Raw genomic sequence first — 13,026 nt, 5'->3', positions numbered from 1 at the left:
TCCGGTAAGTCCTTAACGTACTTAAAAGGTGAATTCTCTTGTGACCCATGCTAGGATATTGCTGGCCTATCTGCAGACCGGAGGACCTTTGCCAAGAACCGAGAACTGGAAATAATTCATTCCAGGTGGGCTGTGCCACGCGCTTTGGGATGTTTTTTCCCTGTCTCGAAAATGGAGTTAAGTTTGGAGAATCGGTCTGGTTCAAATCCAGTTCACATATTTTCAGTGAAGGCGCACTTGACTACTTCGGAAACCCCAGCTTGGTTCATGCTCAGAGCATCTTAGCTATTTGGGAGACACAAGTTCTATATCCTTATGGATGTTGTTGAGTGATATATAGTTGTCGGCGGACTTAATTCTGCTGGAATGGCAAGGCCGACTCATGGAGTACAATTTAAAATGTAGGAATTAACTTTTACTCCCTTTACATTTGGGTTTTAGACTTTTTAGTCCTCCCTCTCAAACCTAGTATTAGGAGATCCAAACTTACCAAATTTTAAAGGGGTTGATCCTTTTCTTAACGATTTAGTCCAAACCGGTATATTTTATTCTCGAATATACCCTTTTAATCAAAACCGTATACTAAATTGTTATTGATTCATTTCTTTTATTTCTTCTCTGAGCTCTGAAATGAAACCTAAATAATTTAGGGCTTAATAGTTGATCTCGTTTCAACCGATTATATTCAAAGCTTTTCTACAGTATTTGATATGAGATCGCAATCAGTTTTTGTTATTCGAGATCTCTAAAACTAAGACGAGTATTCTAGATCTTACTCTATATGGAAGAATAGGAGGAAAATGAAGCATTTTAGTAATAACCTTAAATTTTCATATCAGGATCTGAATTTGGAAGAGGTGGAAGCCTTATCAGTGGATTTCTTGAAAAAATCAAGCGATTTACTCAACAGGTAGTAGTAATTTTCAATTTTGACATTGTCATGCTATTAAAAATCAGATCTTTGATTTTTCGAAGAAACCTTAAGTGATTTTTCTTACTTCGCTGCACAGAAAAGCCTTATTTTCTCACCGTTATTTTTTACTTTCGTCTGTTGATCGATGAAAAATTTGTTCGACATTTTATCATTATTTTCAGTTTATTGATATCTTGATGATTCAGCTATCTTTTGAATTATTTCGGTTTGATTTCTTATTTTGAGAAATCTTTGATTTTAAACAGAAGAAACTAATTAATAATGATGGATTTGAAACAACAAGAGAAAGTGATGGGGATGGATAACAAGAAGAATCGGTGCTTGCTGCACCGCCTTCAATTTTAACGGAGTTACAACAGGTAAATTCAATTTAAATTATGTTGCGAGGATTCTATTAATTTGGCATTTATGAATTTGATGTACATTAGATGTCTAATTTCCTCAATTATATTGTACTTTCACTACCATTACCACAAATCTACAATAGAGCCATGTTTATGTGTGGAAATTCCACTTATTAGTTCGATTATAGAGAAGAGTAACAGGGGAAAAAAATTTAAAGAAGGGATAATTGGTCAATGACCAGGAACATGCACAAAACCAATTGAATTCAATCACAGCCTATAAGATCTAAGCATGTGGATCAATGTGAAGCTTACTTGAGTCATCAAGACAAAGAAACCACGGTAGTAGTAGTATATGTCCACATTCTAGGTCTTCTTCATTCGTGTTGTACTAGTGTAGAGTCAGGAAAATGTAGAGTGGACTATGCATATTAGTATAAAGTTCTGTATCCAAATTTATATGATTATTTAACTATACTAGATGGTAGAGTGTTTGGTGCATATATAGCCTTATTAGGTACTTAAATTTCACATAATGACATGCACTGTCTTGTTTGTTAGGATTTTGGAGTACTGTGTCTACAACAAGTTAATAAGGTTACGACATGTATATTCGAAACATATATATGTTTTATGTACGAATTGAATTCTGTTTTGTTTTTATACACATAAATTCAGTCAAAGCATGTTTTCTAACTAGGAATTTAGAGAAATACTTCCTCTGATAGGAAAAATAAATTGAATTGTCATTACAACAATGAAATTGATTACAATATCTAATCTTACTTCTGAAATTTTTTACATGTTCTTTTCGGTTTGGCATTTATTGGATTGTTTGAATTACAACAAAAGTATTCATTTTTATTTTTTTTGGATACTAATTTGGAGAAGTAAGGATGCTTAACCATCTTGCAAACTCAAAAAGAGATTAGTAGGTGGGAACAAAATCCATGGATCAGCAAAAAAAATGAGTTCTCGAGTTAAGGAACATGTTTTTTCTGTACTGAGTTATCTAAAGAGATGATTTCTAAAAATGAAGTGTCAACTTTTTTTTATATGACAGACTACAACAAGATATAGTGTGAAATTTCAATGCTTACTCATTGGAGGAGGGCCATCTGGTGCTGGACTTGCTGGTGAGCTTGATGTTCATTGGGGGAGGGCCAAGTGGTGTTAGACTTGCAGATGAGATTGCAGTTTCTACAAGATAGGTGTATTTTCTTGTACACCGGTTATACGCGGTGCACATAAAAGTGCACTGTTTCTTTTGTGCTTGATATACGAGGTGTATATGCTTGTACACCAATTTGTATCGATGCATCTTAGTCTCTATTACCCATCAAACAAATTTGACTTTCATCTATTTTCAATTTTCGATCTCATCTGAATATATATTTGCTTTGTGAAATGTCTTGGGATTTCTTACTTCCTATCAGATATAAGGATGCCTATATAACAGTTAGCTTGGACAGCTGAAGTATTACGAAGCTGCGAATATAACTGTTAGCGGAGTGATTGGATTTTGTATTATCTCAGAGGAATACAATGTAGTACTGGAGTTTGTTTCCAAAGTACATTATCAACAAACCTTGGAAGTGCTTCTTTAGGGTCACTTTTTGTATTGGTAATTGAATCCCTTCGCATCATAACAAGAGGTTTTAACTTCTTAGAAGATGTGCTCATTGTTTCCTTCGAGTTATGGACTCCATTTTTTTTTGTGACAGACTACAACAAGATATAGTTTGCAATTTAAATGCTTAATCATTAGAGGAGGGCCAACTGGTGATAGACTTGTTGGTGAGCTTGATGTTCAGTAGGGAAGGCCAAGTGGTGTTAGACTTGCTGGTGAGATTGCAGTTTCAACAAGATAGGTGTATTTTCTCGTACACCAGTTATACACGGTGCACATAAAAGTGCACTGTTTTTTTTTGTGCTTGATATACGAGGTGTATAAGAATCATTTTTTTAGTGTACTAATGATACATATTAAATGGTGTTATTATTAATTATATCTCATTCAATAAGTGTCTGATTAGTCAAATGTTATGAAAATTTCATTAATTTTCTTAAATAGGTCAATAATTTTTTTTATCATGTAGCTTGGCCTTAAATTCTATTTTTATTTTTCTATTTGACCTAAAAATGTGATTGAAATTTGCAGGGTTGAGCGCCCCAATCTCCAAGCTTTGTTGGATGCTGTCATAAGTTAACTGCAGAAGCAATTGATCAAGTGAGTGCAGGTGGGAAGACTGTTCTTACTTCCTGGACCACTGCTAAACAACTTTTAAAGTCTGATCCTAGATATTTTAAGATGCTAGGAATGAAAGAGGGACCTTGTGGCGCCCAAATATATAGAGTCGGCAACAAGTTAGTTATTTTTTTTCCACCTAGTGTCACTTTTATTGTTAGATGGCATGTGATAGTTGTAAGGGTATATTAATGTGTACATAATTATACACATGCCGATTGTAGTTGATATCAAAGTTGTTGTGTCGACATTATTAGAATACTAAGATGTAATTCTAGTTAGTTTTTGTCATGTTTTAACTTGCCAACTATACAATTCTTAGTTGGTTTTGTGAACACGCCTACTGTGTATTTTCTTAGTTGTTGTGTCATAGCTACTTAACCGGTGTATTTTCTTTTACACCTGTTATACGGGTGCACATAAAAGTACACCTTTTTTTGTGTGCTTGCTATACGAGGTGTATATGCTGGTACACCAGTTATATGTTGTGGTCTCCTTATCGAATTTGGTTGATGGGAGGTGTGCTCTGAAACAACTTTTGATTGATGGCAGTATCGATGTCTGTGCGTTGGATGGTGCTGAAGGGCCACGATGGATGGAAGCATGGGTATGATCATTAACCTTACTGTATGTATTTTAATTTAAGTATGAGTAGAAGCATTACAATTCGTTCTCAAGAGACCTAAAGTGTACCACTAGCATTATAGACCATGTTACCAACTGTAATAGCATAGATTCTTAATTTTAGTAGGTGTTCAATTGATATCTAGTTTAATGAATTTTATTTTAGGGTCAATTTAGTCAGACTCGGATTTTCGTTAATATCAACTGTAATACCAAAGTGCTCTTTCATTTAATGTGCACATAGTTGTACACGTATTGATTGTTAATGTGTACATAGTTGTACACATTTTGATCGTTAATGTTTACATAATTGTACACCTATTGATTATGTAGGAAATGCATCTGATTCCATTTTTTTAAAATTTTGGTGAAGTGATGTGCGGACAATCTCCTATCCAAGAATTGATTTTCTAGGAATTTACAGGGAAATGAGTGGAGGCTTCACCGCATCTTTTGGAGGTAAAATTTGTTGTACTTGTTAATATTACTAAATTTAGCTGAATATATAGGATTTCAGACTCATTACATGAAAGCTTTACTAGATGTTTATAGGGGTGCATATTGATGTGCTTATGTAATTTCCATGAAAAAGTAGGTTTATGTCCGGTTATCAATAATCATTTTTATTCATGTTTTTTAGTGGTGTACATGTTGGTGCACTTGTGTAATTCCCATGAGAAAATATGCTTGTGTGTTGTCATGAATGATCAATTTTATGCACGTTTTGCAGTGGTGTACATAGTTGTACACCATTGTCCCATCTCATTGATATATTGCATGTTCTGTGTAAGTATTGGAATTACACGTATTTAATTAATCCATATTCCGACATCATGGGTTTACAAACACTGACTTTTAGTATCTTCACCTTTTTGTGGATGTGCATCTTATCTTTTTTAATCTTCATTGTCATCAATTTTAGTGGCGCAAGACCGAAGATTTCTTATATTTGCCTTTTACTTTGACCTGCGTCTCCACGCTTTTCTGCTGACCTGATTTTTTCTTATTTACCTTTAGGCTACACCCTTTTAAGCTACCACTCATACCTATGTAAAGCCGACTCCTTATACATATATATAATATGTTAGTGGAAACTCTTTTTTTTTATTAACAATTCATTAGCATTAGCGATTGATCCGTGGAAAGTGGAAATAGGTTTATTTAATAATCTCCTTTTCGGTAAAGTGCAATATATCACCATACTGAGATCGCTTGAAGTCATATTAAGCTTGCGCAGTCATATTAAGTTTGTGCAGTTAAGCACAAATGGATTGTGTCTCTTTAAGTTAATAACTTACTAACTTTTTACCTTTGGACGCTTTCTTTGCTTTGTTTCTTACGTAGTTGTTGGTGAAAGGTTATCACTCCTTTTTCAAGTTGTGGTTCTTATGTATTATTGTTTTGTCCTAGACGCAGGTTAACTGCTAAACAATCCTATGCAAATCCATCCATTATGTGGCTAGAGCTTGGCGTGGTTGATATTTTTTCCAGCCTGTGCAGACTACAGTGGCACTATCATGAATATTGGGATTTTTTGTATTTTTGCAGATGAGTACGTAGTTGTACACTAGTGTGAACTGAAAAAATTTAAAAATGAAAATTATATAATCATATGTGTACTTTTTTTTATAGATCTCGGAAAGAACTTTCCGAATATATAAACTTTGTGAATTTTGGACTAATGGTTCGAAAGATAAATTGTTTTTGATTAATTTAAAATTGCTGACATCGTCATGAGTAATTTTGGACTAAAATGCAAATATTTGGACTAAATTTTAAATAATAAAGGTTATTAGTGTACTTTTCATAAATTTGGACTAATTTGTACCTAGTTAACTTGGGCTGGACAAAACTGTACTTTTGAACTGATTTTTGGACTAAACCGTATTTTTCCCATTTAAAATTACAAGGCCACTGAACATTAATGACCTTCATGAGTCGGCACCAGCGACCAGACCAAATTCCATTACAGCCCGAACATCACACACACGTATGAGACCCTGGGTTAAATGCCATTGTTACTTGAGATTACTGTGGAGATATGGTATCTCCATGGAAATGCACAACAACCCATCTCATCCGTTGCGAGAAATTCCTCAAGGGAGATGCACTTAAAACCTAATTTCTCATTATATTCATCTTTTTTTTTTGTTCGGTATTCCAAACCAAATCTCATTCACACCTCGTAACCCCAATAACATACGAGTTCAGCTTCACAACTTTTGAACAAATTCTATGCATTATCTTTCTCCATTAAGTTTACTACAGTTAAACAGTTAAGAGGAGGCATGTCTGCCACATTTAACTGAAATGACTAGTATGATGGGCTACAATGAGGATTTTTTTTTTTTTTTAAAGCATACTACAGTGAGGATGGTTGAATTTTGGTCAATCATAATAGGCCAATAATGAGATCTTAAAACTTTAGTTTAAGCCATCATAATCCACTTTCTCCTTTTTTAACTTAAAAATGTGTTCATTTTACTTGAACACTACAGTGAATTTTGAAGAAGTTTTTGTAAAACCACTAAAGCTAAAAAAACAGATTGAAAATCCTAATATTCTGCTTATGTTTTTAATTACTTTTCAATTTCCTCCATCCTCTCAGTTTCAAAATATCGTTGTTCTTGACGGATATAATCATACCATCGCTATGATGTTTTCCTAACATAATCGAACATTATAATTTATCTTACAAAAACAAATGTATTTTGCTCAATATGGTTCTAGATGCATCATTGACGCGATCAATGGCTCCCGTTGCTCAGAATGAACCCTCCTTTTAAGCGCTAATCCAACAAAAACAAATGTATTTTGCTCAATCTGATGGTTCTAGATGTATCTTTGACAGCGATCAATGGCTCCCGTTGCTCAGAAAATGTAAAACATAAATCGTGGCTCAGAATGAACCCTCCTTTAAGCGCTAATCCAACATTCCAGGTTTGTTCTTGCACTTAATCTCCTCTTCCGTTACGGTACCCATTATCACCAGACATAAATTAGGGTATTTTTTGCTCATCGTTCTCCCAATTGTTTGCAAGCGTTGCAGAAGACATTCAATCCCTTTGATTCATACCCGGATGCGTTAAGTTAGAACAACAACCCTTTAAAATGTTCCCCGACATAAACCTCAACAAAGGTTATCATCTTTCCAGGTTCTCCATTTCTTTCTTCAGCATACTCAAGTCTCGAGAGTACCAGGTGAGTACTATCTTACAAAGTTTCTTTCGATTTGAATATGATTAGTTTCTTCAATTGGATTGTTGTTTCTTCCGCCTTATTTTAATTGTTTTTTGATGTATTAGGTTTGATGCAAGATGTAAGAATTAAAAACCTACTGATGAGTGGTGAACCTGAGCTAATAGGCAAATTTTTATTGTCCGTCTCATTACAAATTACTTTTGTGTGCTTATAAATTACAATGCTTGGTTTTTGTTGTTACTAAATTTGTGTTTGGTCGGCTAATTTAGTTGGTGAAAATTTTAAAAAACTTAGAACTTTGTCCGCTTAAGTTTCGTTTCTATCGTCATAACCTACTGATGAGAGTTGAATCTCTGTTTGGTTGGGTAATTTTTAAATGGTCACTGTAAGTTGTGGCCATGATAATTGTATGCGTGTCCTCTTTTTTGCAAGTTATCATGACATAAGGTTTTTGAGTCTCACATAATCGCTTTTTGGTTCTTTTTATACATTACTAGTCTCTCCATTTTATTTTTATTCCGTGAATTATGATAACCTCTTGCTTGATCGCCTGTTAGTTTATAATTCTCCAACTTCTATATTTGCTGGCCAGAGTCAAGTTAGCTGCTATAAGGATGATTTTACCTTTTTACTGTTCAAGAGATTTTCGCCACACATACTTTTCAGTTGTGCATTTCAGTAAAACAGATGTTCACAATGGCTAAGAATTATCAATCCTGCTATCGTCTAAACCTGGTACTGTATGTAAATTGGGTTGCAATCTCTTAGACAAGAAATGGTTGTATTTTACAACAAATACATCAGACTTGGTCAAAGATAATTATTCTTCTCTCATCTAACCAGTTTATGGGTTTAAGCTATGTCTAACACTCATTCTTTGGATACTACAGTTGCACCAGATAAAAATAACTGAAAATTCGTCAATTGCATCAGAAGAGCTTACAAGGATCCTTACTAATTGTCACATGGCATGTTTCAATTTGAAGGCACTTAAACTTTATTGAAAGCATTGGAATGTTGTGGAACAATATGTCGTCCATCTCAATTTTATGTTAATTGTCAACGATCAACACATCAATTTGGAGGATCTCACGTTGGATTAGGTTATTATGTTTAGTATGATGACGAAATGTAATTCATTTTGATGATGATATTGTTGATTAAAAGGAAAATGTTATATTTGTCCATCCAGGTACATCAAGTGATTGTTTCGTCTTAATAATTTCTTTATGAAATCCATCAAATATAAATCAAGTTTTAGTTCCTTTGAAGAAACAACTGCCAAATCTGGAAGGCAAAACAATTTTCGATCAGCACTTTTGCAAGTTTGCAACCATAAATTAGTTGTGTATTTGTCTCCAAGAAACCAAGTCGATGAGCACACATGATGAAACGATCTTCGCAATCTTTTAAATTTTTTCTAGTTAGTTTGACTTCGATCAAATGCAAGTTGCGAATATAATTACTAATGAATTATGCGTACCATTGAGTCGGATCATCGATTAGACGGAAATTAAATCAAAGAAGGTAATGATTAAAGTGGTTCGGCACTAACACCTACGTCCACTGAGGAACCCCGTAGGATGAATTAGATTGATCTCCAGAATCATCGTGCTGGGATAACTTTACATTTACATTCACGCTCTTATTTATAGTGTGATATGACTAAACCTAAGAAGATAATACCTTAACTAAAATATCTTGACTAGGTAAATATTTAGGAAAATATAAAGATTACATTTGATAATTTTGATCTTGTAATTTGTAATTATCTTCTAATATCTTCTCTTCATGGACATTGCACGGACACCTCGGTATCTTCTCTTCACGTACGGTTACCTTGATATCTTGTATATGGGGAATATATTTCAACACCCCCCCTCAAGTTAAACACGGAAATGTTTTGAAGTGTTTAACTTGAACCATCTCAATAAAATGTCTTGTAGCTTGAACTTGGATTGTTGACCATGGTATTTGATCTTCGATGACAGACCACGATAGTTGAATAAAGGAAAGCCGCGTTAGCAGAAGCAGCGAAATGATAACTGCGTAATATATACATGGAGGTCTTTTACGGAGAATTGGCTTGATTGGCCAATGGACTTGATTGTTAATTACTAACCATAACAAGTTCATGTTGAGTCCATGTTGAGAAACATTAATGGACTTCGAAGAGACTCCGATATAGTGGACACAAAATGGTAAAACAACCCATTTGGAAAGATTCGGAAGCTAAGATGAACTGGTCTTGATTGGAGACGCATAAAAAATCTTGTGACAGATTTTCTTAAACCAAAGATGCAGCAAGGTGAAGGACCATTTGATTTGATCATGAATGTGACGGATGAACATGGCATAAATATATTGATATTTCCAAAAATAATTAGAAAATATTTTGTGAAGTATTTGATCACCACAAAAAAACTGACAGAACATTCTCAGGGAAAATATTGAGATTTGATAACACGTACATCTTTCATTAAGAATCAAGGTTGATTTAGTTGGTAGTATAATGATCAACAACTATTTAAAGAATATTGGCTCATAAGATCAGAGCAAGATGCAGCAACAAGATCTTGGAGATCCTGGATAATGATCTAAATGTAGATATATTAGATCGTTATAATGATTTTTCTCAAAATCAAAAAAATATTAATAAATTGAAATAATCTTGCCTTGAACGATGGCAACAAAATATTCATGGAATATCTTTACAACTATATCGACAAACCATGTATAAGAAGAATTTATTCAATTGGCCTAAATGAATAAAATTTGGTTATGATTTAGATTGGTGTAATTGAAGAGATCCACGCAAGTTTAGCATCCAAAACTATGAAAGGAGAGAATATATTCTCATAAAAATAGAATATATGGAAAATATTTTCAAATAAATGGATTACCAGAATTTGGCAAGATTTCCGAAAATGGAGATATTTTCGGAACAAAATGACTTGTATACGTAGTTCAAGGAACTAAATAAACTTTCGTGATATCCGAAATGAATATATATACCAGTTTGAATCAAAATCAGTTTGACAACTGGATTACTAATATTGAGGAATCACTGGCTTTGACTAAGGAAATTCGATACATAATCGATTTCTGGAAATATGCAAAATATCCATTTTTGAAATTGACTGGAATCTGCTTGGAAAAAACGAACCAAGAAGCTATATCTATGTGTAGAGCATAGACTCGAAAGCCGCGAATAACACAACATCAAAAGGAACTAGACCCACGAATCCTATATGCGAAGTCGTGAATACTATCGATGCTTTACTGTTGATGGCTTAAGAAAAGAATAAGTATACCCATAGTCATAATGAAAAAACGAAACTCAAGATGATGAGAGAATCACTGATACATAAGAGTTATTCAATGATAACTCTGTTGTACGCAATAAATATAATCATCCATTGAAATATAGACTAATATTTAAGATTAGTCCAAGTAAAACATATGAAAAAGATTGAAAAAAAAAATATTATAAAGAGGAAGCAATCTGAGCGGATCTCCCCGCTCTGATACCATAATAAATTATGCGTATCATTGAGTCGGGTCATCGATTAGACGGAAATTAAATCAAAGAAGACAATGATTAAAGTGGTTCGGCACTAACGCCTACGTCTACTGAGGAACCCCGTAGGGTGAATTAGATTGATCTCCAGAATCATCGTGCTGGGATAACTTTACATTTACATTCACGCTCTTATTTATAGTGTGATATGACTAAACCTAAGAAGATAATACCTTAACTAAAATATCTTGACTAGGTAAATATTTAGGAAAATATAAAGATTACGTTTGATAATTTTGATCTTGTAATTTATAATTATCTTCTAATATCTTCTCTTCATGGACATTGCACGGACACCTTGGTATCTTCTCTTCACGTACGGTTACCTTGATATCTTGTATATGGGGAATATATTTCAACACCCCCCCTCAAGTTAAACACGGAAATGTTTTGAAGTGTTTAACTTGAACCATCTCAATAAAATGTCTTGTATCTTGAACTTGGATTGTTGACCATGCTATTTGATCTTCGATGACAGACCACGATAGTTGAATAAAGGAAAGCCGTGATAGCAGAAGCAGCGAAATGATAACTGCGTAGTATATACATGGAGGTCTTTTACGGAGAATTGGCTTGATTGGCCAATGGACTTGATTGTTAATTACTAACCATAACAAGTTCATGTTGATTCCTTGTTGAGAAACATTAATGGACTTCGAAGAGACTCCGATATAGTGGACACAAAATGGTAAAACAACCCATTTGGAAAGATTCGGAAGCTAAGATGAACTGATCTTGATTGGAGACGCATAAAAAATCTTGTGACAGATTTTCTTAAACCAAAGATGCAGCAAGGTGAAGGACCATTTGATTTGATCATGAATGTGACGGATGAACATGGCATAAATATATTGATATTTCCAAAAATAATTAGAAAATATTTTGTGAAGTATTTGATCACCACAAAAAAACTGACAGAAGATTCTCAGAGAAAATATTGAGATTTGATAACACGTACATCTTTCATTAAGAAGCAAGGTTGATTTAGTTGGTAGTATAATGATCAACAACTATTTAAAGAATATTGGCTCATAAGATCAGAGCAAGATGCAGCAACAAGATCTTGGAGATCCTGGATAATGATCTAAATGTAGATATATTAGATCGTTATAATGATTTTTCTCAAAATCAAAAAAATATTAATAAATTGAAATAATCTTGCCTTGAACGATGGCAACAAAATATTCATGGAATATCTTTACAACTATGTCGACAAACCATGTATAAGAAGAATTTATTCAATTGGCCTAAATGAATAAAATTTGGTTATGATTTAGATTGGTGTAATTGAAGAGATCCACGCAAGTTTAGCATCCAAAACTATGAAAGGAGAGAATATATTCTCATAAAAATAGAAAATATGGAAAATATTTTCAAATAAATGGATTACCAGAATTTGGCAATATTTCCGAAAATGGAGATATTTTCGGAACAAAATGACTTGTATACGTAGTTCAAGGAACTAAATAAACTTTCGTGATATCCGAAATGAATATATATACCAGTTTGAATCAAAATCAGTTTGACAACTGGATTACTAATATTGAGGAATCACTGGCTTTGACTAAGGAAATTCGATACATAATCGATTTCTGGAAATATGCAAAATATCCATTTTTGAAATTGACTGGAATCTGTTTGGAAAAAACGAACCAAGAAGCTATATCTATGTGTAGAGCATAGACTCGAAAGCCGCGAATAACACAACATCAAAAGGAACTAGACCCACGAATCCTATATGCGAAGTCGTGAATACTATCGATGCTTTACTGTTGATGGCTTAAGAAAGGAATAAGTATACCCATAGTCATAATGAAAAAACGAAACTCAAGATGATGAGAGAATCGCTGATACATAAGATTTATTCAATGATAACTCTGTTGTACGCAATAAATATAATCATCCAATGAAATATAGACTAATATTTAAGATTAGCCCAAGTAAAACATATGAAAAAGATTGAAAAAAAAAATATTATAAAGAGGAAGCAATCTGAGCGGATCTCCCCGCTCTGATACCATAATAAATTATCCGTATCATTGAGTCGGGTTATCGATTAGACGAAAATTAAATCAAAGAAGACAATGATTAAAGT

General features: G+C 33.6%; 1 long non-coding RNA gene across 9 annotated transcripts; it reads left to right on the top strand.

Moving 5' to 3' along the window:
- Positions 1-588: 588 nt before the first annotated feature.
- On the top strand, positions 589-5,783 carry LOC113311957. Of its 9 annotated transcripts, none has more exons than XR_003341639.1 (8): positions 589-910; positions 1,180-1,293; positions 2,342-2,489; positions 2,715-3,123; positions 3,440-3,518; positions 4,079-4,133; positions 4,524-4,609; positions 5,567-5,783. It is a non-coding gene; the product is annotated as an uncharacterized LOC113311957 (long non-coding RNA). The 9 variants fall into 9 exon arrangements; XR_003341635.1 differs by having other exon boundaries at positions 2,342-2,563; XR_003341632.1 differs by having other exon boundaries at positions 2,342-2,902; positions 3,003-3,123.
- The last annotated feature ends 7,243 nt before the right edge of the window (positions 5,784-13,026 follow it).

This window comes from Papaver somniferum, chromosome 9 (genome assembly GCF_003573695.1).
Source record: "Papaver somniferum cultivar HN1 chromosome 9, ASM357369v1, whole genome shotgun sequence".
In the NCBI taxonomy this organism is placed as follows: Eukaryota; Viridiplantae; Streptophyta; class Magnoliopsida; order Ranunculales; family Papaveraceae; genus Papaver; species Papaver somniferum.
The sequence above is the reverse complement of the archived record's forward strand: the minus strand, read 5'-3'. Positions and strand labels throughout refer to the sequence as shown.